Consider the following 27,079-nt stretch of genomic DNA (forward strand, 5'->3'; position numbering starts at 1 on the left):
CGCCATAGTGGTTCGAGAGCGGCCAAAATTTCAAAAATCAAAGCAGATATCTTTAAACGGTAACGTTTCTCTAGGTTTTGTTACCTTTATTATACAAAGTAAAGCCATGCTGAAGGTGTCTGGATTCGATTCCCGGTCGGCCCAAGATCTTTTCGTTTTTTCGACTTCCCTGGGCATAGAGTATTATCGTACCTGCCACACGATAAACGAATGCGAAAATGGCAACTTTGGCAAAGAAAGCTCTTATTTAATAACTGTGGAAGTGCTAAATGAACACTAAGCTGAGAAGCAGGCTCTGTCCCAGTGAAGACGTGATGCTAAGAAGAAGAAGAAGAACATAATCTAATTGAGTAAGCTGGCCGAACATATGGCAAGAAAATACATCTACATAAGTTAAGCAAAACTACAACAATGTTTAATATTCAAATGTATGTTTTATTTTCCCAACATTTGTTCTAGATCAAACCACTGTGAGGCAGCAAGCACTCAATGATGATTGTGACCGAACGACCGACCAGTATCTACCTCTGCATGTAACCAAACCTGCTATATTCGTGGAAAACTACACAGAACTTCCGATTGACCAATGACTCTGACTGAGGGCAAACTAGGGTTGTCTTCTACGGGAGGAAGCAATTTGTGTGTATTCAATAGTGCTAACTGGTAACCCTGAATAAACTGTACTGATGATCATGATGATGACGATTATATGATGATACTACCAGCGTAGTCACTGAATCTATTAACCACCTACTCAAGGGCGTAGTTAGTATTAGGACACTTATCCGCAAATAAATCATCAATCCTGTTTCGATTATATCAAATTTAACTCACCTCAAATCCATTGTTCTCAAAACCGAAACCAATTCTCAATACTATTCCCTCACCCACTTGAACGACTCGGTCTATGAACGTACCAAATCCCCCCTCGGTATAGATGACCAATAGGGGGATCTACGATCTGGCATACATTTGTAATGTTTTTGCTGAGGTTCATCTCCATTCGTTCGTTTTCCGTTCGATGGATGAGAAGCCGGGAACTGCGATAAAAGTCCAAACAGCCAGAAAAACAGGCACCAGCTTTCTCATCACCCTACCACCTACTACATGGGGGGGGGGAAGCAACCATCTATCCATAGGTATACGCACATGTATGAAGGATGACCTAAAAAGCGGCATAAATATGCCCGACATCCTTCCACGTAACGGCCCCTCCGTTACCATCATAGTAGGCCGCTTCCGATGAACAGAGAGAGAGAGAGAGAGAGAGAGAGAGAGAGAGAGAGAGAGGGTGTGTGTTTTATGTATGACATTCAAACTTCCATATGCCTTCACCTACATCACATATGCTGCCCATAAAAGCATGACCGTCCTACATTGAAAAAGTAGGCATTGAGAAAATAGCGCTCAATGTTTTGAGTTTGTTTTTATACAATTGTTGATAATTTTCCAGCCCATTTCACGTCAATTCACGTTTTTCAGTTGCTATTTGGGTTCAAAGATTATGTAGAGACTCCTATGCCATTATTTTTAATATGAGACTACAACAACTTCATATTTTTCCACGACTTTTTTTTAAACAAACTCTGATAACTTTTATATACATAGTAAAATATATATTAAACTATGGATTTTACGGTAAAAAAAGTTATTCATTCCAAAATCCATATGGGACAGTTACGCTATTATGAGCAGTACGGTTGTTCCTCTGTCTCCGACTGATACATAACCTGCTCTTTCGTCCTTTTTGGGAATCTGGCCTCCCTCCGGAAACACTCCCCATCATTGCGATTTTGGTTTACGTTCGGAAACACTCACTCAGAACAAATCGCTTCGATTTACAGGTTGGATTACCGGTGGTGGTAGCATTTTTCAACTTCTAAATTCAATGGGATCAGCGTGAAAACTACTGTGTTCGATTGTTTGACTCCAACTACAAATTGAATTATCAATCTGCATCGATATCCACATTTGGGTATATTTCCGTCATCAACCATTTACGAAACGGTTTTCGGAGTTATTCGAATTGATGGTAAACGGTTTCACGTATTTTTTGGGAACAGTAAGGTACCAAGCATCTCCATATAACTTTTTGCATCAAAAAAGGATTCATAAAACGTTACAGTAGTGAATTCTCTACAATAAACTTACACAAAATCGGGCTTTTCTTGGCCAACGATACCCGTCCTTTTGGCCGAATGTCGTTTGGCAGAAGTAGTCGTTTGGCTGAAATATGAACTTACAATTGATTTAGTTGCCAACAAGTGCTGAAGTATAGGGCTCAGGAGTGCAACCAATAAAATTAGAGATGCTCTATTCTTTCAACGTAAGGCAATCATTTCGAATTAAAAACTTTTTATAACTACACAGCGCAGCAAAAATGACATTTTTTGTGTCTCAAGGATTAAATGATGTGTTTTTAGTAGATTTGGAGTCACTGAATCTAATGCCGTTCTAAAAATGTCCCTGCACGTTACAATGTTTAACTACATGTTGCCAAAGTTGTATAAAACACTGGTTTCATTGACGTTCACAAAAAATTTAGAGTATGATTTATCAAACTTTTCGATATCTAATCCACCAAGCATGCAAAGTAGGAGTTCAACTTTCATTTCAGATATAATTTGGTTTCAACATGCTTGCAGTCTCCATACTAATTTCTTCGTTTTTTATATGACAAAATACAATACTTTTCTTAACCATCAAAAATTAACTTTTGAGCATCAAATGTATTATGAACTTTATTGATAACTAGTGGTCCCGGCAAACTTCGTCTTGCCATCAAGTAGGCTGTTGAAAATCGCTAAGGATCGTCCCATACAAAATGACAGTTCCGTTCACTCTCGTTTTTTCCGACTTTCCCGGTGAATATCCGGGGCTTTCTATACACACAAACACGTCAGAACCCTTGACGAACAAAACGGAGAATAAATCATTCAAATCCGTTGACCCGTTCGTAAGTCATTTCGTGACATACAAACACCATTCCATTTTTATTTATATAGATTATCGTTATACACATGAAGTTTGAATTCTTTGGCAAATTAAGCAAATAAATTACCATTCAAACTGGCAAACTTGCATAAAGTTGGCTAAAACAGTCAAATTTTGCATTTTCAACTGCCAATATCTTGAAAACTAGACGGCAATGGATTCAGCAACCCTAAATTAAATAAATAGCGGTATTTTAATGCTTGAGACAAAAACGTGTTCCACAGTGTTATTAGTGTAAAAGCAAATAACTTTTTCATTTTTGAAATTTCCGTAAATGCGGGTAAGATTGAACACCGTGTCACTCGATTTTATTCTTTCTCATGGATCACAAATATCAATGTAACCTGTAGTGGATGAACGTTGTTTGTCGTTATTATTGACGAATTGTGTGTTGTGAAGTTTTTTGCGTAAAAATGTTTATTTCTACGAAAATAATACAATAAGTCGAAATCATGTACGGTGCAGTATTGACGAACATCAATAAACTTCTAGTTCTAAACATGAATTTAAACATGGTAAAAACCTGAAAGTTTGTGAAGATGTTTAAGATATATCCCAACCCCAGATTTTATAACCAAAATTCAGCAATTTGCTCATTCGGTTGAAGGTGAGTAAATGGCTAGGCATGGCGTACCATTGGTACCTCGAGTACCTAAAGGAATAAAATAGACCCCTCTGAGCGGTCCTTAGCCTTCTGCCTAGAAACTCCTATCCCTACCTCCTCGTGGTACTGGACGGAGTACGAGTAACCTTAGGGAAGATCTGGTAACCAACCCCGGTGGGAACTTTGGTCGTATGCTGACAGGGAAGGGGGGAGGGTTTGCTTTTGCTTTTGCTTCTGCAAACCTGGAGCGTCTGTACTCCATATTAGGAGCGGCTCACAACAGCGTCTGTTCCCCATGTCAGGGGCGGCTGATCATCGTCCGAGTGCCAGAGAAGGACTCTAAGCTAAACTGTGCACTATGGCCCTCCGAACATTTAGGGGAAATGGTCCTCCGGAAATCTAGGGGGTTGGTGTCAGGCCCTGTGAGCCAGCCGTAAAAACATCAAGCAACGAATAATCAACGAGAGAATACGAACCGGGACAATTGGCGAAGACTACAGCGACGTAAAGGGACTAGCGATTGGAAGCTGTAAATCTCTCAACTTCATCGGCAGCACACGCATAGTCGCCGACGTGCTGAAGGACCGCGGATACGGCATCGTAGCGTTGCAGGAAGTGTGTTGGAAAGAATCAATGGTGCGAACGTTTAGAGGTAACCATACCATCTACCAGAGCTGCGGCAACACACACGAGCTGGGAACAGCTTTTATAGTGATGGGTGATAAGCAGAGGCGCGTGATCGGGTGGTGGCCGACCAATTAGAGAATGTGCAAGTTGATGATCAAAGGCCGGTTCTTCAACTTCAGCTTAATAAACGGGCACAGCCCTCACTCCGGAAGCACTGATGATGATAAATACGCTTTTTACGCGCAGCTCGAACGCTAGTACGACTGCTGCCAAAGTCATGACATCAATATCATCATAGGAGATCTAAACGCTCAGGTTGGCTAGGAGGAGGAGTTCAAACCGACTATGGGAAAGTTCAGCGCCCACCGGCTGACGAACGAAAACGGCTTACGACTAATCGATTTCGCCGCCTCCAAGAATAAGGCTTTTCGTAGCACCTACTTCCAGCGCAGCCTTCCATACCGATACTCCTGGAGAGCACCACAGCAGACAGAATCACAAATCGACCACGTTCTGATTGATGGACGGTACTTCTCCGACAGCTCTAACATCGACTCTAACCACTATCTGCTGATGGTTGAACTGCGCCCAAAACTCTCCGTCGTTAACAACGAACGGTACCGACGGCCGCCCCGGTACGACCTAGAGCGGCTCAAGCAATCGGATGTCGCAGCGGCATTTTTTTTTTTTCTTTTGTTGGGATTTGAACCACTGCGACCATTAAGTTGATCTATTGTGGTATACCCCTGTTTATTTTTCGCATATTTTCAGGACGACAAGTTACTATTGAGAGTAACTGCAGTTGACTGATAGTGCGACGTACCCCAATCTGGTATGATTCTTAAAATGAATTCAACTACCTTATTGGGTTTTCCTTGCCAAATTTCAAAAGGACTCAGTATGCCCTTGTTGAAATACTGTCTTCTTTGCGCAAATAGTGCTGAGCATTCACAAAGCAAGTGTTGAGAGGTCTCTATCTCACAGTCGCAAAACCGACAGATATCAGTTGGACTTCGACCCATCTTCTTTAAATGATATCTAGCTGAACAATGTCCTGTAAATAGTCCAATAACTATACAGAATGATTTTTTATTTAAGTTTAGAAGTTTTTCTGTAATTTGTTTATTTGGAGTTATAAACAGTTTAGACTGTCTTGATGTATTTGTACCAATCCAGTTCGACTGTATCATATTACGCTCCCATTTTTTTATTTCCATTTGTATTACACATTTTGAAACTCCACAAAAGGGTTCTGGTCCTAAAAACTGAGTATTCGATCCTCGTCTAGCCAGAAAATCAGCTTTCTCATTTTTTTCGATTCCACAATGGCCTGGTACCCAGTACAGGGACACCTGGTTATTCATAGCCAGTTGCTTCAATACTTGTATGCATTCCCAAACCAGTTTTGATTGGCATGTATAGGATTTTAATGCGTTCAGAGCCGCCTGGCTGTCTGAAAATACGCAAATCCTTGCATGTCTATACTTTCTTCTAAGACATATAGAAGCACACTCTAAGATGGCGTATATTTCTGCAAGGAAAACAGTTGTCCATCGTCCCATTAGTATTGAAACATTAACTCCTGGACCTGTTATTCCAGCCCCTGTGTTATCACTCATTTTAGAACCATCGGTGTAGAACATAATCGATCCTGGTGAAATACTAGGCCCACCCGATTCCCACATTTGGCGGTCTGTTTCAACCACCTTATATGGTATATCTAGGTTTAGGGTTCTTTCCATCCAGTCTTCGTTCATGACTACTAATGGATTAATTTGAAAATCTTTCAGTATACTTAGATGTCCGGAAAGATTTCCTTCAAGAAAGATATTCGTTCTTCGCAGTCTTAGTGCATTCTTTTCAGCTTCCATTTGCACGTGTTGATGTAGTGGAAGCTTATACAGAACTGCCTCTAAGGCCCTTGATGGCTGCTTGGTCGTTCATAGAAGTTAATATTCAATGTTATCTTCTTTTCCAAGCAGCCTAGATAGCCGTGTAGTGTCGGTAGTGGTTGTCTCAACTGGCTAAGAATAACACTACGGATTGCCTGATCCTGTAGTAAAAATCTACTAATCAGGTAACCCCAATCCCAAGGTGTGATGCGACCCGTGCTGATGGATGAATGGTTGAGGGGGTTTAAAATATGCTCAATCGCTAACGGAGCCTGGAGAGCACCAGGGCGAACTCTCCAGTATGTAGCTCTTACTGCATTAGGGCGGGGCAATGATGCAGCGGACCGTCTTTCCCCAGCGACTCGTGGGACCAAAAAATGAGTGCAAATAATCAAACCAAAATAAAAGGTGTCGACTGCCTCCCTCAGTTCGAAAAAGGTGACGACTGCCTCTCCCAGTCGGACGAAACGGAAACAGAGAATGCTTTTGGTAAGCTTGGACTGACCGAAGATGAGCTTCTCAGTAGTTCGCATGAAAACATGGAAACCGACCTCCCTCTGACACTCCCGAACGACCCAGGACTCCATCCTTCGGTTGAACCAATGGACGACGAAGAGGATGGAATTACAGTCACAATAAACTTGTCAGGATCGCAGCCATCAATCACAGGATCGAACGTCACCTCGGGTCCTATTGATGGGAAGACCGATCAACATCCAACAGATGACGCGAACAAACAAAAACCTACTGGCACCAAAAAGATCACTCGGAGCCAAAGGAAGCAGCTAAAAGCACTCCGACAAAGTGGCTTAAGCCGCCCTGAGGCCCTATCCAGAATCACGGGGGGTGAGACTATGGTGTCAACTCCTTCGAAACGCACTCGGCAGGACCTTGACAAGTCTACAAATGCTGAAGAAGAACATAAGCAGAAACGGATGAAACAACACCTGAATCCGAGAAAGCGCGTTGGGCAACAGGAAACCAACAGCTCAACAGCCTCGACGATCAACAAACCCCCACCAGAAGATAAAAAACAGACTAGTCTAAGCTACGGTGAAATTACCAGTCGCAGGAGAGTCGGAATAATCCCAAAAGACTTCCCCACGACCCAACTTTCAACGACTCAGCTGGACGTTCTCCAGGAGGCACTGCTGCTTCGGGTTGAACAACAACGGAACGCGACAATGAAGCCCAAGTTCTCTAACCTTATCTACAAGTCTGGCCATATGGTTCTTATTTGTAAGGATCAGGAGACTGCGGAATGGGTAAAGGAGATAACACCTGCATTAAATCCCCTGGAAGGCGTTGAGGTGGTTGCAATGGATGAGGATAAGATTCAACGTCCAGAACTGATTCGAGCCTTCTTCCCTCAAAGCGCACAATACACCGATGATCGTATCAAAGCTCTCATCGAGAGTCAGAACGATCTGATAACCAACAACTGGCGTGTCATGCAACGGCTCACTCCTAACAACAAGCATGTGGTGTGGGTCTTTAATGTAGATGGACCGTCCATGGAAAAACTCATTCAATCCAAGTTCATCCTCAACTTCCGCTTTGGAGAAATACAGTTGAGGAAAGTAAAGAGCACAACCCCAAACTCCAATGACAATCCAACTGGACAGCCGACCCAAGAGAAATCTGAGGAGGCCTCTAGAAGCATCCCACAACCAACTCCCACCATACAGGCTAGCTTGTCTTCCTCTGATGGAAAAGATGCATATTTGACCTCACTTCCTGGCCCAAGCGGTGTCACCTCAATGGCTCCCAATAAGGGCAGTGGAAATGTCAAAAGTGTAAAATTGACCACAGGGGATAAGCCAGCAGGCCTAGGTAAGGGAAAGGACAAAAACCAAAATCTAAGACATCCCCCAAAATCAAAAGTTGATGATCCGCAACATCCAAAGAAGGACGGCAAACGTCCGGAAAATGCGGAACGCCTCAGCAATGATTAAAATCCTCCAAGTGAATCTCCATCATGCTCAGTGCGCAACAGATGTGCTTTGCAGGAGATTCACAAAAGAACACCTTTCCGTGGCACTGATTCAAGAGCCATGGGTCAACAAAACTCGAATACAAGGTATTCAACTAAACTCGTGTAGGTTGGTATATGATGACAGCCAGCTCTCTCCCAGAGCAGCTATTCTAATACGCAATGATACTAAATGTTTTCCAATTACAGAATTCATCAAAAGGGACATCGTAGCGGTCAGGATGGAGGTTTCTACTGCTAGGGGCAGTACTGAGATCATTATGGTTTCGGCGTATTTCCCTGGCGACGCAGAAGACATTCCTCCTCCAGAGATGGCTGCTCTTGTCTCTTACAGTCAAAAACACAACATCCCCTTCGTCATCGGTTGTGACGCCAATGCTCATCACCTTGTATGGGGAAGCACAAACACAAATATCAGAGGTGAGCATCTTTTGCAGTTTCTTTCCTCCAAAAATATTGACATATGCAATGTCGGTGATAAGCCTACATTTGAAAACATCTTACGACAAGAAGTCCTTGATCTGACTTTATGCAGTCAATCCATCTCGGATAAAATAAAAAACTGGCATGTTTCTAATGAAATATCTATGTCAGACCATAAACATATAGTCTTCGAGTGGGAAGGGGGTCTAATGATTCAAAAGTCGTTTAAAGATCCCAAGAAAACTGATTGGGAAACCTACTCAGCTATTCTCCGTTCTGAAGACTATATAATAGAGCCGAATATTCAGACAATTATACAGTTAGAAGCAGCTTCGGATTCTATTAAAAACAAAATTCTAAATGCTTATCAAGAGAGCTGTCCGATCAAAACAGTTAGTTCGAACAGAGATGTTCCATGGTGGAACTTCAACCTTGATAAACTCAGGAAAACTGCTCGGAAGGAATTCAACCGAGCCAAACGCACTTCTGATTGGAGTCTATACCGAAAGGCTCTGACAGAGTATAACAAAGAAATGAGACGAGCAAAACGGAAATCATGGGTTCTCATGTGTGAAAGCATTGAGAAAACTCCCGTAGCTGCTCGACTTCATAAAACTCTTTCGAAGGATCACTCCAATGGTTTGGGAAGTCTTCAAAGGACTGACGGTTCACTCACTGTGGAACCTCGTGAAACACTGAGTGAAATGCTAAGAGTTCACTTTCCTGATTCAATCCCACAAACGAGTCTAAATGCTGAAGGTGCCAGACTTGACGTCTCAGTTCCACACGGGTTCCTATCAGGGGACTCAGGAGCAAAAAGGGACGCAATAAAGGTTGCCAAAGAAGCTTTTACTCGCGATAGGGTTGTTAGGGCAGTGAGATCTTTCGAGCCATTCAAATCTGCTGGCATGGATGGAATCTTCCCAGCGCTTATCCAAAAAGAGGAAGAGACACTGATTCCACACATGGTAGAGATTTTTAAGGCAAGTTTAGTTCTGGGACACATTCCAAATGATTGGCGTCAAGTTCGAGTTGTCTTTATTCCAAAAGCAGGAAAAAAGGACAAAACCAACCCTAAAGCATTCCGACCGATAAGCCTATCCTCGGTAATGCTTAAAATCATGGAGAAGGTATTATGCGAGTATATAGATTCTAAATTTATGAAAACTATGCCTCTTTCTAAATCCCAATTTGCTTATCAAAGCGGAAAATCAACGGTCTCAGCACTGCACACGCTAGTGAACAAGATCGAGAAAACCTTTAATGCAAAAGAAATCGCTCTTATAGCATTTCTTGATATTGAGGGCGCGTTCGATAACGCTTCTTATTCGTCTATAGGTTCGGCAATGTTGAGGAGAAACTTCGACCCATGCATTGCAACCTGGGTACATGCTATGCTAGCAAATCGACAGATCTCATCTGAGCTGAGTGATTCGCGCATTACTGTAATGGCTACAAGGGGATGCCCTCAAGGGGGAGTACTATCTCCCTTATTGTGGTCATTAGTGGTGGACGAACTGCTAGATTGCTTAGAAAGAAGGGGTTTTGAAGTTGTTGGATACGCAGATGACGTAGTCATTATTGTACGAGGCAAATTTGACAGCGTTATTTCATCAAGGATGCAAATTGCTCTCAATCACACACTCTCCTGGTGTCAAAAAGAGAAACTAGGAATAAACCCTTCAAAAACAACAATTGTACCGTTCACAAAAAGACGAAAGGTACAACTCCACCCTCTTTTCTTGAACCAAATACAATTAGTTTACTCAAATGAGGTCAAGTATCTTGGCATCACACTTGACGCAAAACTAAATTGGAACACCCATCTTCAAACAATCATAAATAAAGGTCTCAATTCACTCTGGGTTTGCTCAAAGACCTGTGGTAAAACATGGGGTCTAAAACCCAGTATGATCATGTGGATCTATAAAACAATCGTTCGGCCTAGAATAACCTATGCGTCCCTTGTTTGGTGGCCTAAGACAAAGGAAGCTACGGCTAGAGCTAAGCTGAACAAAATTCAACGTACTGCCTGTATTGCCATAACCGGTGCAGTTCGTAGTACCCCCTCGTTTGCCCTAGATGCTATACTCAATCTGCCCCGGCTGGATCAATTCATAAAGCTGGATGCTGAGAAAAGTGCTCTTCGGCTAAAACGATCAACAGTCCTACTGTCAGGGGACTTAACAGGTCACCTCAGTATATTAAACGAATTTTCGATAAATCCTATTGTTGAAAAATGTAGTGACTGGATGGAAAAAGTGGTAAACTATGACTCGCCATTCACGGTGGTCTTTCCTTCTCGTGAGGAATGGGAAGGAGGTGGACCCACCATTTCACCGGGATCTATTAAATTCTACACAGATGGTTCAAAAATGAATAATTTGACAGGGTCTGGAGTATACGGACCGAAAACCAAAATCTCTGTCTCTCTTGGACAGTGGCCTACAGTATTTCAAGCAGAAGTCTATGCAATCAAGGAATGTGCGCAGCTGTGTCTGAAAAGAAATTACAGACATGCCACCATATGTATTTTCTCTGATAGTCAAGCAGCGCTTCAATCTTTGAAGGCTTTCACTTGCAACTCAAAACTTGTGTGGGAATGCATTCTTGCACTGAAATCCCTAGCTGAACGCAATCGAGTTAAACTATATTGGATCCCAGGACATACGGGTCTAGAGGGTAACGAAATTGCCGATCAGCTAGCAAGGAATGGATCAACCAATATGTTCATTGGTCCAGAGCCATTCCTTGGCATTTCAAACTCTGCACTAAACACGGAATTGAACAACTGGTTGTTCGATCAAATTCAATCAAATTGGAATACAGTTTCCAATGCGAATCAGTCCAAAAGGTTCGTAACAATAAACACGACACAAACACAAAAACTTATAGGTCTCAACAAAAGGGATCTCAGAACATACATCGGTCTAATAACTGGTCACTGCCCAAGCAGATACCACTTATACAAGATCGGTGTCGTCCAAAACACAAATTGCCGTTTCTGTGACGAGACGGACGAAACCTCACAACACCTTCTCTGCTCTTGCAGTGCACACATCCATCGTAGGTTCAAAATATTTGGCAAGCACTACTTACAGCCAGCTGATATTTGGAACGCATCCCCCAGGGAGGTGGTTAGCTTTATTAGGCTGATCACGCCAGATTGGGGGAACTACAACACTGCAACCTAGGACTTCTGCCCATCAATGGCAGATGGTTCAAAGTTCAGTCAAATGCGCAAAGTATTCCGGAGGCACATTTGCTACTGGAAAACATTGTGTACATAGAGTAATAGGGTATATCACAATAGTCCTAAAAAATGGACGCAGTGATCCCACACCCGACAGAAGAAGAAGGCCTTTGATGGCGTACTACGCATTGCTCCTGTCATAGCCATGCAGGCCAAACGTTGCAATTTTTCTAGCTTTTTTTGGGCTGTGCTTTGCTTTGTTTTAGGCCACCATACTAGTGCGGCATAAACTACCCTGGGCCTTACAATAACCGTATAAATCCAATGAATCATTTTAGGTTTGAGACCCCATTTTTTACCAAAAGTATTCTTACTCACCCACAGGGCAATAGTGGCTTTGCTTATTACCTGCTCTAAGTGCAAGTTCCAATTAAGTTTATCATCTAGAATAACTCCTAGATATTTTACACTGGATGCATATTGGACAATACATCCCTCAATTGTTATATTTTTAAAAGTTACTTTCCGTCTGCGAGTGAACGGAACCAAAACGGTTTTCGATGGGTTTATATTCAACCCTTCGTTTTGGCACCACAGCGAAATGCAGTTTAGTGCAGACTGCATTAAATCTGTGATGGTATGTTCAAACTTTCCACGAACTATTATGGCCACATCATCAGCAAAACCGATAACTTCGAAGCCTTGTTCTGTCAATTTATTAAGAATATCATCAACAACAAGCGACCATAATAAAGGCGACAATACGCCTCCTTGAGGACATCCCTTAGTGGTCTTTATTGTTATAGATGATACTCCCAATTCAGCAGATACTTCTCTATTTTTCAGCATTTCCATAATCCAAGCTATAATGCCAGGATCGAAATGCCTATTCTCCATTGACTTTTTTATTGAACTGAATGTCGCATTATCAAAGCACCTTCTACATCAAGAAATGCTACAAGAGCAATTTCTTTTCTATCGAGAGTACTTTCTATTTTTGTAACCAAATTATGTAGAGCAGTGACTGTAGATTTGTTAGTTTGATATGCATACTGATACCTGTTAAGAGGAATCTTTTGTAGGTATTCTGTTTTGATATATTCATCTATTATCTTTTCCATGATTTTAAGCATAGTAGATGTTAGACTTATTGGCCTAAAAGATTTTGGATTTGTTTTGTCTCTTTTTCCTACTTTAGGAATGAAGACAACTCGTACTTGGGTCCATATTTTTGGTACATGGCCTAACATTAAACTTGCTTTGAAAATATTTGTTATAGAATTCAGCAGTATTTCCCCACCCTTCTGAAGCAGTGCAGGAAATATACCGTCCATTCCCGGAGATTTAAATGGTTCGAAAGAGTTCATCGCCCATTCAACTTTAGATTTTGTGAAAATGGTATCAGGTATAAGCGAATTATATCTTATAGTCCCGGTCGGCCCATAATTATCGTTAACGTTTATACTTTCTTCATTATCACTTACCACTAAGTTTGATCCTGGGAAATGAGTCTCCATCAACATTTCAAGGGTTTCTTGTGAGTTAACAGTAAAATCGCCATTTGTTTTCTTTAAATTTCCCAGACCATTTGAATGGTCTTTGGAAAGCACTTTTTGCAGTTTAGCTATATCTGGAGTTTTCTCTATGTTTTCACAATAGGATCTCCAGGTTCGTCGTTTTGATTTTCTAATTTCTTTGTTGTACATTGTAAGGGCCTTTTTATATTGGTCCCATTGCCCAGAAATTTTCGCTTTATTGAAAAGTTTTCGCGATTTTTTCCTTAAATTATTTAATGTTTTATTCCACCAAGGAACCTCTCGATTTGAGATTTCTTCCTTGACAGGACAATTAACGTTGTATGCTTGTATTATTTGTTCAGTAATATTTTTTGCAACTCTATCCAATTGCATTGTTGATTGAATTGTAGTATTTAGCAATAAACATTCAGATTGCAGCGGCATACACGCAGCACCTCGAGGCTGCATTACCGGAAAAGGGTGAGCAGGATGAAGCCCCTCTTGAGGACTGCTGGAGAATAGTAAAAGTAGCCAACCACAAAGCAGCTGAGAGCAACGTCGGGTACGTGGAAAGGAGTCGACGGAACGATTGGTTCGACTGGAAATGTAGGCAGATTCTGAAGAAAAAGAATGCAACGCGGACGGTCATGCTACAGCAAGGGACCCGGCAGAACAAGGAGCGTTATAGACGGAAACGGCAACAGCAGACCCGCCTCTTTCCGGAGAAAAAACGCCACCTGTGGGAGACGGAGTGCGAAGAGATGGACAAGCAGTACCGGTCTCAAGAAACACGCAAGTTCTATCAGAAGCTCAACGCATCCCGCAACGGCTTTGTGCCGCGAGCCGAGATATGCAGGGATAAGGATAGGAGCATTTTGACGAATGAGCGTGAGGTGATCTAAAGGTGGAAGCAGCACTTTGAACATCTGAATGGCGCTGAGAGCACAGACAATGATGGTCAAGAAAACCAAGGAAATGCCTTCGTCGGTACTGCGGAGGATAGAAACCTATCAGCCCCCACTTTAATGGAGGTTGAGGAAGCCATTAACCAGCTCAAGAACAATAAAACTGCTGGTAAGGATGGTATCGGAGCTGAACTGATAAAGATGTGCCCGGAGAGGGTGGCCATTTGTCTGCATCGGCTGATAGGCACAATCTGGGAAACAGAACCGCTACCGGAGGAGTGGAAGTCAATTCTACCAACCTAAGCTTGATCTTTCTGAATAGCTTCAATTTGCCGTAGCATAGCCCTGAAACTATGAACAAATATTACAAATGTAATATAATAACGAATATAATATTATTATATTATTTTTATATTATTTTAATTGAACATTTTTTTTTTGGCGATTTAATTGAAAAAGAATCGCCTGATATACAGTTGTGCTCAGAATGATAGAAGTAGAAGCCGTTTTTTATACAAAATGCTCAACTTTGGCATGTTGTAACTTTTTTTCCCTACGCGCAATCATCATAAAATTATGGCAAATATACTCAATTTCATTATCACAATTTATTAAATTTTTCTCTCTATCGCTTAGAAAGTTAAGCACCAGGTGAAATCGCTCAAAATAATAGTGGTTTTTCTTTTATAAATTTTTGTTCAGCAACAATTGAATAAATAATTGCATTGTTTATACATTTATAGCTTGGGTGGAAATTGTTGAAACGATGAGTAAAGAAAATTTAAAAATATAGCAGATATTTAAATTATTACAACTACTATTATTTTGGGCGATTTCTCCTAGTGCTTAACTCTTTAACCGGTAGAGTGAAAAATTCAATATTCTGTGATAATGAAATTGACACAGGGCAATACGCCCCTCTTTATTTTTACGGAAATGAGGCTTCTTTTACAGGTAAATATGATCACATATCTTGAAAGTTCGCGAAAAAATGATATTGCGCATATATGTTCATTGAGAAGTATAAACGATCAATAAACATTCTTAAAATATCGAAATACAGGTTTTTGGTTTAAAATTTTGTATCTAATAAGCAAACCTCAGGATGGATGAAGCCCATTCTTAACTATTGCACTTATTACAAAAACTTTTTTCCGGGAGACGATTGCTAATGGACCCTTTTAAGCTTTGCAAGTGGTGGAATTCTCATTGGAAACATTTCTGCAAAGCTGTGGATCTTTTTTCCATGGGAGGGGCATTTTGCCCGGGTAGTTTTAAAACGTAAACATTTGGACCGTTTACAAAAAACATCTTGTACACTTTTTTTGAAGCAACCTGGAAAGAGAAAGTTGCATTCAGAGCATGGCCAACTAAATAAGCAACACCTTGACAAACTTTAGAAGTGATGCATTTGCTACTGCGATAGAGCCGTTTTGCCTTAAGGGGGAGCGTATAAAACCTTTTTACCTTACTTTCAGTTCTCTGAAAAAAAAATTCATGATGATTGCTCATAGGAAAACAAAGTTACAGCATGCTAAAGTCGCTTCCAATACTATTATTATGAGCAAAACTGTAGATCACAAAACTGCGTCTTCAAATTTAGGCTATATAACTAAACATTACGAACAAGGATAGAAAAAATGAAAGTAATTATTTTGATTTGATGCCAAACATTCACGAGTCAAAAACAACAGAGCAATTCTCATTTTAGCTTTATGGAAAGACAAAAAAAAAATCAAGATGAAAACTAAGAGCGCATTGGTGATCGAGAGTAGGGCCACTATTCGCCATTGTGACGCACATCTTTGGATTCCGAAATACTGAACCACAATAGATCTACTTTTCCGTTGAATTTGATTGATTGTGCTATTTTTCTTCGAATGTCATAACTCTGAAGGTCTGTATCCCGATTTCAATGCCAGGGTGATAAACTAGAAAGAACAATAAGCAATCATAGGAAGAAGATATTTGGTCATTTTCGACTAAACACATATTGCTAAAAAATTTGAGATCGGGGGAACTCGAAAGAATCGCCAACCAAACACACAGCCAATTCAGATTACCGACTCCAGTAAAATTTAACTGGGTTTTGGAACTACGGATTTTTCGGTAATTTTTACAATCACCGAAGAAACCCCAGTAAACCAAAATATATGTTGATTGATGGAAATTACTGACTTAAGCGAAGTATGCACTTCAACAGAAAAGTAATCGTCTTTCTCGATGCGTGGGAAATTTCTTGCAAGAAATGCTCAAGAAAAGCATTTTTCTTTGATTGCAGTACGCAGTCGAAAAGAAATGTCATTTCAAATCGAGCTTACTGTAGGAAATGTCTTGACCATTTCTTGAGCAGAAATTTTTACTTTTCTTGAGCGGAACAGCATACTTTGCTTTAGTCAGTAAAATTGTAAGGCGTTTTTACTGGCTTTCCAGTTTCTCATGCTTCACGCTTTGCTCCTCCGGATTCTGTTTTTTTTTCTTCAAATATCAATACAAAAACCCAATCGACATGGACATGTCCCTTATGCTCCCGGTATTCTCATATCTCAGTGGAAGTAATCGAAAAATGTGTGACAAAATCATTATTATTTGGATGGTTTGCATACAAGAGGCAAACTCAATAATGCAGAAGAATTTATGCAATTAAGCAGTTAAAATCATGCTGAGCCTTTTTATTTGCTTAAAATAGTTGAGTGTGTCACTGAATTTCAAAAACTTGCCACGAGAAAGCGCAAAATAGGTGCAGGAAAAGTTTGGTTACCATAGACGAGAGTACAGCAGGATATTCTCATTTTGACACATTAGCGCATGCGCATCAGTTTGTTTGCATTTGATTTTGACGACAAGTCAGTAAAAAACATCTACTACTGAATAGTCGGTAATTATTTTTACTGACCTTTGGCCTGTTCGGTAATGTGGCAAAAGTGGGTCTGAAAGCTGAAAAACTGTGTGCTGAAAGATTCTACCCCATTACCCCGAATCCCATTTCCCCGAATGCCAACTCCCCGAATTCCACTACCCCGAATGCACCATTACCCCGAATTCCATCACCCCGAATGCTATTTCCCCGAATTTAAAATTATGTTGACATGATGACATTGATGACATTTCCTAATGATATTCTAATTCGGGGTAATGTCATTCGGGGTTATGGCTCGTTCGGGGTTTTGGATTTCGGGGTAATGGCATTCGGGCTAATGGCATTCGGGGTAATGGTATTCGGGCTACTGGGGTAGAATCGTGCTGAAAGCATCAGCAACGCCCCTGCAGCTGCAAGGCTGCACAAAGTCCTTTCAAAAGACCATTCAAATGGTCTAGCTAGCCTTGAAAAAGAAGACGGCAGTTTTACTGTTGACTCTTCTGAAACACTGTAAGTAATGATGAGAACTCATTTCCCTGAATTGATCCCATATTCGGATAAAAAGCAAGTCTCAGATGAGGCAAGACGTGTATAGTCGATAAATGCTTATCAGAAAGCTTGTGAAATCTTCACGCCTTCGAGGGTCGAATGGGCATTTAGCCTTTCAAATCAGCTGGGAAAGATGACATTTTCCCAGGCTTACTGCAACAAGGAAAAGAGACGCTTTGCCAACTCCTAACCGAAATATTCAAAGCAAATGTTGCGCCTTCATATATTCCAAAAGCGTGGCAGAAGTTTCAAAAGGTTATCTAAAAGATCAAGGTTTTGAGGCAATTGGATATGCCGATGATGTAGCCATCATGGTTTGTGGAAAGTTTGATAACACGATTTCCGATCGGTTGCAAACTGCGATTACCATTACTCTCAAATGGTGTAGAAAAGAGGGGTTAAACGTGAACCCTTCAAAAACTATTATCGTTCCTTTAACCAGAAGGAAAAAGGTAAATCTTACACAGCCTTCTTTGAATAGAGCTTAAATTCAATTTTCGAAAGACACTTTGGGGTTACTTCGGATAAGAAATTGAACTGGAAATCTCATCTGAACAAGGTCCTAGATAAGCGTACTAATGGCCTATGAGTCTGCTATAAAGCCCTAGGAAAAACTTGAGGATTGCGACCTAATTTGGTAAACTGTATTTATTCAGCAATAGTCCGACCAAAAATTACATATGCTTCACTGGTATGGTAGTCCAGGACAAATGAAGTACCCTCTCAGAAGATGCTGGCTAAGTTGCAAAGACTTGCTTGTATATCAATGACAGGGGCAATGAAAAGTACACCTTCGGTTGCCTTGGGTGCCCTTCTTAATGTACTGCCTTTGTATCAATTCATTAAACTGCAAGCTGCAAAAAATGCTTTGCAGTTCATTCGTTATAATAAAATACTAGATGGTGATTTGATTGGTCACATGCAGCTTATCAAGGAATTCAATTTGAATTCAGATATGAAAACAATAGAAGATTGGATAACAACGAAGACCAACTATGATGTTCCCTTTAAAGAGGTTAAACCAAGTGGTATCAGCAAGGTAATCGCTATGGGGTGCAGTCCCACTGTGTTCCAAGCTGAAATACAAGCCAACATTGACCTACAAATGTTTGTTTCAAAAGAAACTATAGGTTTGCAAAGATCTGTATTTTCTCGGACATTCAAGCAGCTTTGAATACTCTAAAGGCATTAACATGTAGATCAAAGTTAGTGTGGGAATGCATTCTTTCTCCAAAGCAATTGGCCAGTAGGAATGAAGTTACATTGTACTGGTGCCCATCCATTGTGGAATTGAGGGGAATAAAATCGCCGACAATCTAACAAAACAGGGGGCAGCTTCGAACTTTGTTGACCCTGAACCGTTCTGTGGTGTTCCTGAGTGCACTCTCAGGATGAAACTGGAAAATTGGGAAATGTCCATGGTAGAATCTAATTGGAACGCCACGGATACATCCAAGCAAGCGAAAAGATTCAGTCTAGCAAAAGCCCGGACTATATTGAATCTCAATAAAGGAAATCTTAAGGTAATAACTGGCCTGCTGACCGGTCACATCCCAAGTAGTAGAGATGGTCGGGTTTCACATTTTTCAAACCCGAACCCGACCCGTACCCGACTTATTTTATTTCTTTAAACCCGGACCCGACCCGAACCCGAGACTGTAATTGAAAAGCAAACCCGAACCCGACCCGAACCCGAAAAATTTTCGCTGTTCAAACCCGAACCCGACCCGAAACCCGAAAAAGTTTTCTAAGAAAAACCCGAGTAGAACCCGAGTTTGAAAAGATTTTAAATTCATCGTTTCTGATGCATAGGGAAGCTTTTAGGTTGTTACTCTGTTCACCATTCTCACCAAACCCGACCCAAACCCAACTAAACCCGACTTTTTTCAAGCCCGAACCCGACCCGTACCCGATAATTTTGTAGCCTTCAAACCCGACCCGAACCCGAACCCGAAAAAATTTAAATTTTCAAACCCGAACCCGACCCGAACCCGTCGGGTTCGGGTTCGGGTCGGGTTTCGGGTTTGAAAACCCGAAACCCGACCATCTCTACCAAGTAGGTATCATCTTAAAAAGATAGGAAAAATACAATCCTCTGAATGTCGTTTTGTCAAGCTGAAAACGAAACTGCTGAGCATTTACTCTGCAACTGAGGAGCATTGCTTAATCATAGAATGTTAACATTTGTAAAAGGGTTATAAGAGCCCTTGTAAGTTTGGCAAGGTAGTTTTAATAGGGTAATAGACTTTATAAAACGAGTTGTGAAAGGATATTTGATGAGCACCAAATATGAGACATACCACAATATTCCTAAATATAGGAATCAGTGGTTAAAAGGCTTCTTCTTCTTCTTTCTGGCGTTACGTCCCCACTGGGACAGAGCCTGCTTCTCAGCTGTTCTTATGAGCACTTCCATAGTTATTAACTGAGAGCTTACTATGTTCTTATGAGCACTTCCATAGTTATTAACTGAGAGCTTACTATGCCAATGACCATTTTTGCATGCGTATATCGTGTGGCAGGTACGAAGATACTCTATGCCCTGGGAAGTCGAGAAAATTTCCAACCCGAAAAGATCCTCGACCGGTGGGATTCGAACCCACGACCCACAGCTTGGTCTTGCTGAATAGCTGCGCGTTTACCGCTACGGCTATCTGGGCCCCATCTGGGTTAAAAGGCTCTACAGACTAGAAAAAAAAAGAACTGTGTGCTAGTATGGACGTAACGTCAGAAAGAAGAAAGGAAGTATTGGAGCGCAGAACACAAAAGGTTGACTATTTTATAATAATTTCCATATAAATTTCAAATGCACAGCCAATTTCCATCCAATTCAATCCAAGCTGAGGGTATGGTATTTATCATAATTGACGTCGTTTAAGCCGTTGAGGTTGGAATGCGCATACACTCCCGTGCAAAAGTTTGGGTTCACCCCCAAAAAAACATACAAAAGTGTTCTGTCCATATCTCTGTGATTACACGTCCAATTGAAACTCTTTAAGCCGCATTCGAAAGGCAAAGAGTTATTCTTAATTCGTATGTATTTTTCCCAAAAACATTTTTTGAATTTTGTATACTAATTTTTTACATAAAGTTGTTACATTTTTCAAAAAACGCACTGAAAAATCATATCTAATTTCCTCAGCATTGGATCGACCAAAATTTTAAATCAAAGTGTCATTAGAATCGTAATCTTATATTCTTTGAAGGGACCCCACGAAATTTTGGCGGAAAAATCTGGAAGGTATTCAAAATCTATGAAACAGTCAGTCAGTCATCGTGCAAAAGTTTGGGTTCACCCCTCAGTATGAAGCAAATCGTGCAAAAGTTTGGGTTCACCTGAGCCGCACGCACATCATTTTTGTCAATATCACTGCCATTTTTCAACCGATTTCAATATTTTGAAGCTTTTTCGAACGCAAATAATGGCGCGTACATGATTGGTTTGAGATTTTACAGATTTGAGTAAGTTCAGGTGTACCCAAACTATTGCACGATACACCATGCTGAGGGGTGAACCCAAACTTTTGCACGATGACTTGACTGACTGTTTCATTGATTTTGAATACTTTCCAGATTATTCCGCCAAAATTTCATGGGGTCCCTTCAAAGAATATAAGATTACGATTCTAATGACACTTTGATTAAAAATTTCGGTCGACGCAATGCTGAGAAAATTAGATATGATTTTTCAGTGCATTTTTTGAAAAATGTCACAATTTTAAGTAAAAATTTAGTATACAAAGTTTAGAGAATGTTTTTGGAAAAATACATACGAATTAAAAATAACTCTTTGCCTTTCGAATGCGGCTTAAAGAGTTTCAATTGGACGTGTAATCACAGAGATATGGACAGAATACTTTTGTATGTTTTTTAGGGGGTGAACCCAAACTTTTGTACGGGAGTGTATCTGTCAAAGGATACTGAATCTAGTGGAATGGTACTAAGTTCGGTTTTCATTTGTTTATAGGTATTCCACTAAACAGCTCGAAGATTTTGCCTTTCTACCTACTTTTCCAATATTTCGGTGGGAGGATTTGTTTCTTATTTGTGCTGATTATAGTAAAAAAAACTATAATTGGGCAGGTAACTGTCAAATTGGACTAGGATGATCGATTTCGAACATGATCAACCTGATTGGGTAATTCGAACAGTTGACGAGCAGCGCTGATAATGTTGTCATGTACAAGCAAATTGTTAAGGTTTAATTTTTGTTTTTTGATAGCTTGATTTTCTTTACTGTACTGACCAATTTTGTTTCAGCCAATGTGTCAAGTGCGTTTGTGATTTTTCCAAATTATTTTGTTTATTTTTTATGAATACATATATAATTTAGCTATTGTTTATACTGTGTCTTGAAGAGTTGTTAGAGACTTTAACCGATTTCGATTGGAAAGCAAAGGCACCAAAAAGATCATCGTTGAAAAGGAATATAAATGAAAAAATGGTGTTCACAGTGTATCATCAATCCATCTCAAATAATTTCATATAAGTACCTACAATTTAAGATTTCAATTTTACATAAACGTATCTGTTATTCAGTGCAGAATTTATTTTAAGTATAGAAAACTAATTTTCTCCTCTTTAGTCTCTCATTCAAAAGATACAAACCGTTCTTGTGAAATGTTCTCAGGAAGCTCCACAGTAATAGAGTGAAGAGAGCAATGGGACAATAAAGGAAAAAAAATCCTGTTGGTCCTTATCGTCTACCGAGAGCTCCTCCATCAAGCAGGAGGAGAGATTTGCTCCTTATTATTCGTTTCCCACGAAAGCTCCACCATTTCACCGTCTTATGACAGACACAGGAGGGGTAGGATCCCCAACTGCGAAAAAGCTACCATGACAACTCGACGTCGACGCATTCTTCCCATTCTCCTTCGCCGGGTGGAGTTGCCAGTCTCGTTCGGGTTGGGGAGCATAGAGAGCATGTCCGCTATGCTGCCAAAATGAGGGGCACTAGCACACTCCGTTGAAAGCGAGCTTCGGCCGGATCAGGCGGCCAGCATTTCCGGTAGGTAGATCCGGCGTTCCGGATGCTCGAAGCTTTGGGGAGCACTGGCGATGTCTTTTATATATGCCAAATTGGGGAAAATTATCGCTTTTTTTCTTTCATCGTGGGAACCACTTTAAGGGGAAAGAGTATACTGATATACTGATTACGAAGTTCTCGTTTCTGGGGGGAATCTACTCTTCGAGAGTTGACCACAAAATGTGCGCTTTCTGGCATTTCTCCGCAAAGAGCCGCTTCACGACTGATATAGAATGAATTACGGTTAGCATCGGTACTCAAATTAAATATTGCCACGAATTGTTATCAAGTCGTGATAACATATTTCAACACGCTACTCACTGGATGTGTGAAACTCGTTGTTCCTCACTGTTCCGTGAATTGAGGTGGTTCATCAAAGATAACGATATGATTTATAGCTTTCAACTAGGGTGCTTTTATGTTGTATGAAGAGGCGTCAACTTCTGCTCATCGCCACGATCTGCGGGTGATGTTTATTACGACTTTATCGAGTTTTATGGTAGCGGCAGGTCGGTTTGCGTGATGAGAGAACGATTATGCTAATGCGTTTTTATGCGAATTGAAAAGTGGCAATGAATGCGGATACTGATGCTCCATTTCGTTGTCGCAGTTCTTTTTTCTCGACAAGCAGTAAGTGTGGCGTCGGTGGTGTAATGGTCAGCATAGTTGCCTTCCAAGCAGTTGATCCGGGTTCGATTCCCGGCCGACGCAGGATGTCTTTTTGATATTGGATTATATTAGGCTTAGGCAATATTCGAGAATAGAATGCTTATTTCAAAGTGGTGAGTTTTTAAGCACCTAAATTATTTTTTTTATTGTCTTATTGTAATGGGCTCTTTTCATTCCATCAATCCTTCATGAAACGGTCTACTTTGTTGCGCCGAATAATGTGTGCAGAAATCATAAGAGTACACTGAGCCTGAAATTGCGTACGAATTTCATAAGAGAACGCTTGTGAATTTCGTGACTGGTTTTCTCTCTTTCATAAGATTCTTATGAAACACAAAACGTCCGATATTCACAAGAAATTCTTCTCGTTATCATTAAAGATCTTATGAATATCTTTATTTTCCTAAATTCAAAGAGCGATTCTCTAAATACATAAAGGTCCTAAAGAATTCCATAATTGATATCTATGATCCTTCATTAGAGTATCTTATGATATTATACCCATTTATATTATGAACGCTATGATCGATGGAAGTTCACAAGTTTTTCTTATGAGTCCCATTAGATGCTTCTTATGTCTTTATTCCAAAAGAATTTCGTATGAAATTCTTACGTGGTTTTTGATAAAAAGTCGACTGTTTTTTACAAGTGTTACTAGTCATTGTCAAAAACGCGCTTATGAATCTCAATCGTGAATATTTTGTTATTACCATCGCTCTACGTAATTCATAAGATTTTCGTATGAAATTGTTAAGAAAATCGTACTCCATTAGATCGTCTTATGATGATGATGATCAATGCGTTTGATAACCAAATAGAGTTTCTTATGAAATTATATCTGTCTATGTAATGAGTTTTATTTCATAAATCTGTTGTGGAATTGTATAATATTCTCGAATGAAGAACAAAATACTTCTTATGTCGTTATTCCATAAGAAAATCTTATGTACCTCATGCGTTCCGTTTCCTCAGTGTAAAGTGAGGCAGAAGTTTCTCTTCGAGATCTCTAGCTCAATCCAAAACAAATCAAATCAAAAAACAATTCAAAATATTATGGTGGTTTCAATGCTATTCAACTAAACACTCCAAATTCAAAGAAATAGATTGAGAAAAGTTAAAACTATTTGTTATTTTAAGTCGTGAAAATTGTGATTTTCGGTTGAACTTTTATTACATGAAACAAAATGAAAATAACATATTATAAGTTTTTTTTGTCAAGTCTTCATTTAGCAAGGTATATCGTAGAGTGATGTTTGATCCTTCGACCTTGACGCTTGCTCCTGCGGGGGTGGGCGATGAGAGCAGGATCAAAAATGTCGAGCATCGTTTGCGTACTGAAATGAAAAAGTGCCGCGGATTGTTAGTAGTGTTTGATCTATTGATCGCGTCGCTTTTTCTTGTAGGGGTGAGTGATGAACACTGGTTCGGCGTACAATGCGATTATCTAATAAAATTTCACAACTGGCTAGGCGTAATTATGTCATGGATCGCTTCACCAAACATTGGTGACCCCCAGATCTCTACCTTATCCCACTAACCCAATACATATCCTAGACGAACGACAACACGGATTCAGGAAGGGAAAATCTATCTACAGCCACCTTACCGTTCTAGAAGGAGAATTTCGAGATTCAATATCAAACAATAGCCACACATAAATCGTATCATTGGATATATCAAAGGCATATGATATAATTTGGAGGCGCCTTATCATTGATACCATGATCAACTGGGGATTAGGAGGAAACTTAGTGAAATACGTCATTAACTTTCTTCAAAACAGACGCTTTCATGTCCTTGTTGGGGGCCAACAAAGTGAGGAGAAAAATCAAGCGAATGGTGCTCCACAGAGATCCGTAATAAGTGTGACCCTTTTCTTAATAGCTATTAACACTTCAGTCGTCGCGCTGTTGTATTTTGTACAGCACTGGTGAAAAAACCTCGCTTTCCGCACACAGCAGCAACGTGGTGGTTTGGACGGTGGCAAACCGCGCGACGACTGGAAGGTTAACTCTTTATTCAGTGCTGTGCCAAAATTTGTCAAAGTGATAATTTAAGCTGACGACATAATTATCTATATTTCGGGTAAAAGCCACAAAGCCATTCGGAAACGATTGCAACAAACGCTTGAATCACTGGAAAAATGGTCATTAAAAACTGGTCCACATTGGAAGGTCCAATTCTCCGCTCCAATACCAATTTGTCACAAAAGCTACGCACCGATCACTTATGCACTATTAAACTTTTGATTTGTCTATAAAGCACTCGAAAATACTGAATTTTTATGCTTTAAATCACAAATTAAAATTAATGCACTTTGCTTTCCTCGGCAATCACTTTTTATTACGGGACCAGGTTGCCAGAAAACCATATTCAATTGCGGTGTATTTTTTATTCACAATTTTAATTCATTGAAAAAATCGAACACAACTAATTAATGCATTGGAATTAGGCAACAAAGCATGCATTGGTAATAATGGAGCATTTCAATACTTTCCTTATTTGAAGATTGTAGCGCATAAACATTGATATACTGAGAAACATATAAAATATACGTCTTTCAATAGGTAAACTATTTTGGCAACACTCCTGTTGTTCTACAGGCAATCAGAGGATGATGTTTTTGTGTCAAGTCATAAGTGCATTGATTTGCAAAGGGCCTATTCTGATTTTCTCATACACTGAGAATAATATGAACGTAAAAAAATAGCCTGTAGAATTTTCAATTTCGCGTTACCTTTTAGCAATTTTTTGCGGGTGCGGCTTATTTTCCAAAAGTTTTCAAAACCAAAAACTCGTGTGGGCTTATGAATTCAAATCATATTAGAAGAGAAACCGATAAGTTGGAGCCAAAAATATTAAGATTTTGTCAAATCAAATTTGTCTTAAATCGAAACAAGTCTTTGTTAAAAGTAGTTTTCTCGAAACTTTTCTTCATTTTACTGGAAAATTCATACTTGTTTGATCATAACTTCATAAATACTCAACCTATTTCAAATATTAGTACAGTCGAAGCTTATTATAATGACATGGCAAGGGACCATCGTAATAGAGAAATGACGTTATAGAGAATAGTGATAACATTAAAATATTTTTCAAGGGATCGAAAAATGTCGCTATAAAGAGCTTTTGTCGCTATTAAAGTGGTCATTATAACGAGCTTCGACTGTACATGTTTTGAAGCAAAAAATAGTTGTTTCCATACTGTTCATACAACATATGTTTCTTAAAAATTTTTTTTTGGCTTAGTTTTGTAACAAAAACTACCCAAAAACATGATTTTTTAAAGAAAAAATCGAATTTCTTTTGATTATTTATGTTTTTTTCGCCAAAAATTACATTTTTCTTGTGTTTTCAAAGCATTTTGTTTTAATTACGAGTTGAATAGTGCATATATTTTTTTAACATGAGCAAAAATATTATTGTTTCAAAATTATTTAAAAATTGTTGACAAGTCCTTTTCAAAGGTTTATCAAATGAGGAAAACCAGTTTCAGCTTTAAAAATATTGTTTAACTGACAAAAATAAAAAAAAAACTGACGTTTTTCGTTAACAAATCATGGTTTTGTGCAGTTTTTGTTGAATAACTTGGTCAAATCATTTTTTTTTTAGTGAAATGTGTCGAATGAAAAGTATGAAAATAATTAAGTAAGCTTCTAAACCATGCAAAAAGATTTGGAATCGGTTGAGTACTCATGAAGTTATGGTCAAACAAAGTTATTATTTTAGTAAAATGAGGAAACATTTGGATTAAACTACTTTTTATTGAAACTAGTTTTGATTTTACACAAATTTGATATTCTACAAAGTTTTCATAAATTTAGTTT

General features: G+C 39.7%; 1 non-coding gene across 1 annotated transcript; it reads left to right on the top strand.

Moving 5' to 3' along the window:
• Window positions 1-23,222: 23,222 nt before the first annotated feature.
• Trnag-ucc lies at window positions 23,223-23,294 on the top strand. The gene has a single exon. It is a non-coding gene; the product is annotated as a tRNA-Gly (tRNA).
• The last annotated feature ends 3,785 nt before the right edge of the window (window positions 23,295-27,079 follow it).

This window comes from Aedes aegypti, chromosome 2 (genome assembly GCF_002204515.2).
Source record: "Aedes aegypti strain LVP_AGWG chromosome 2, AaegL5.0 Primary Assembly, whole genome shotgun sequence".
Lineage (NCBI taxonomy): Eukaryota > Metazoa > Arthropoda > Insecta > Diptera > Culicidae > Aedes > Aedes aegypti.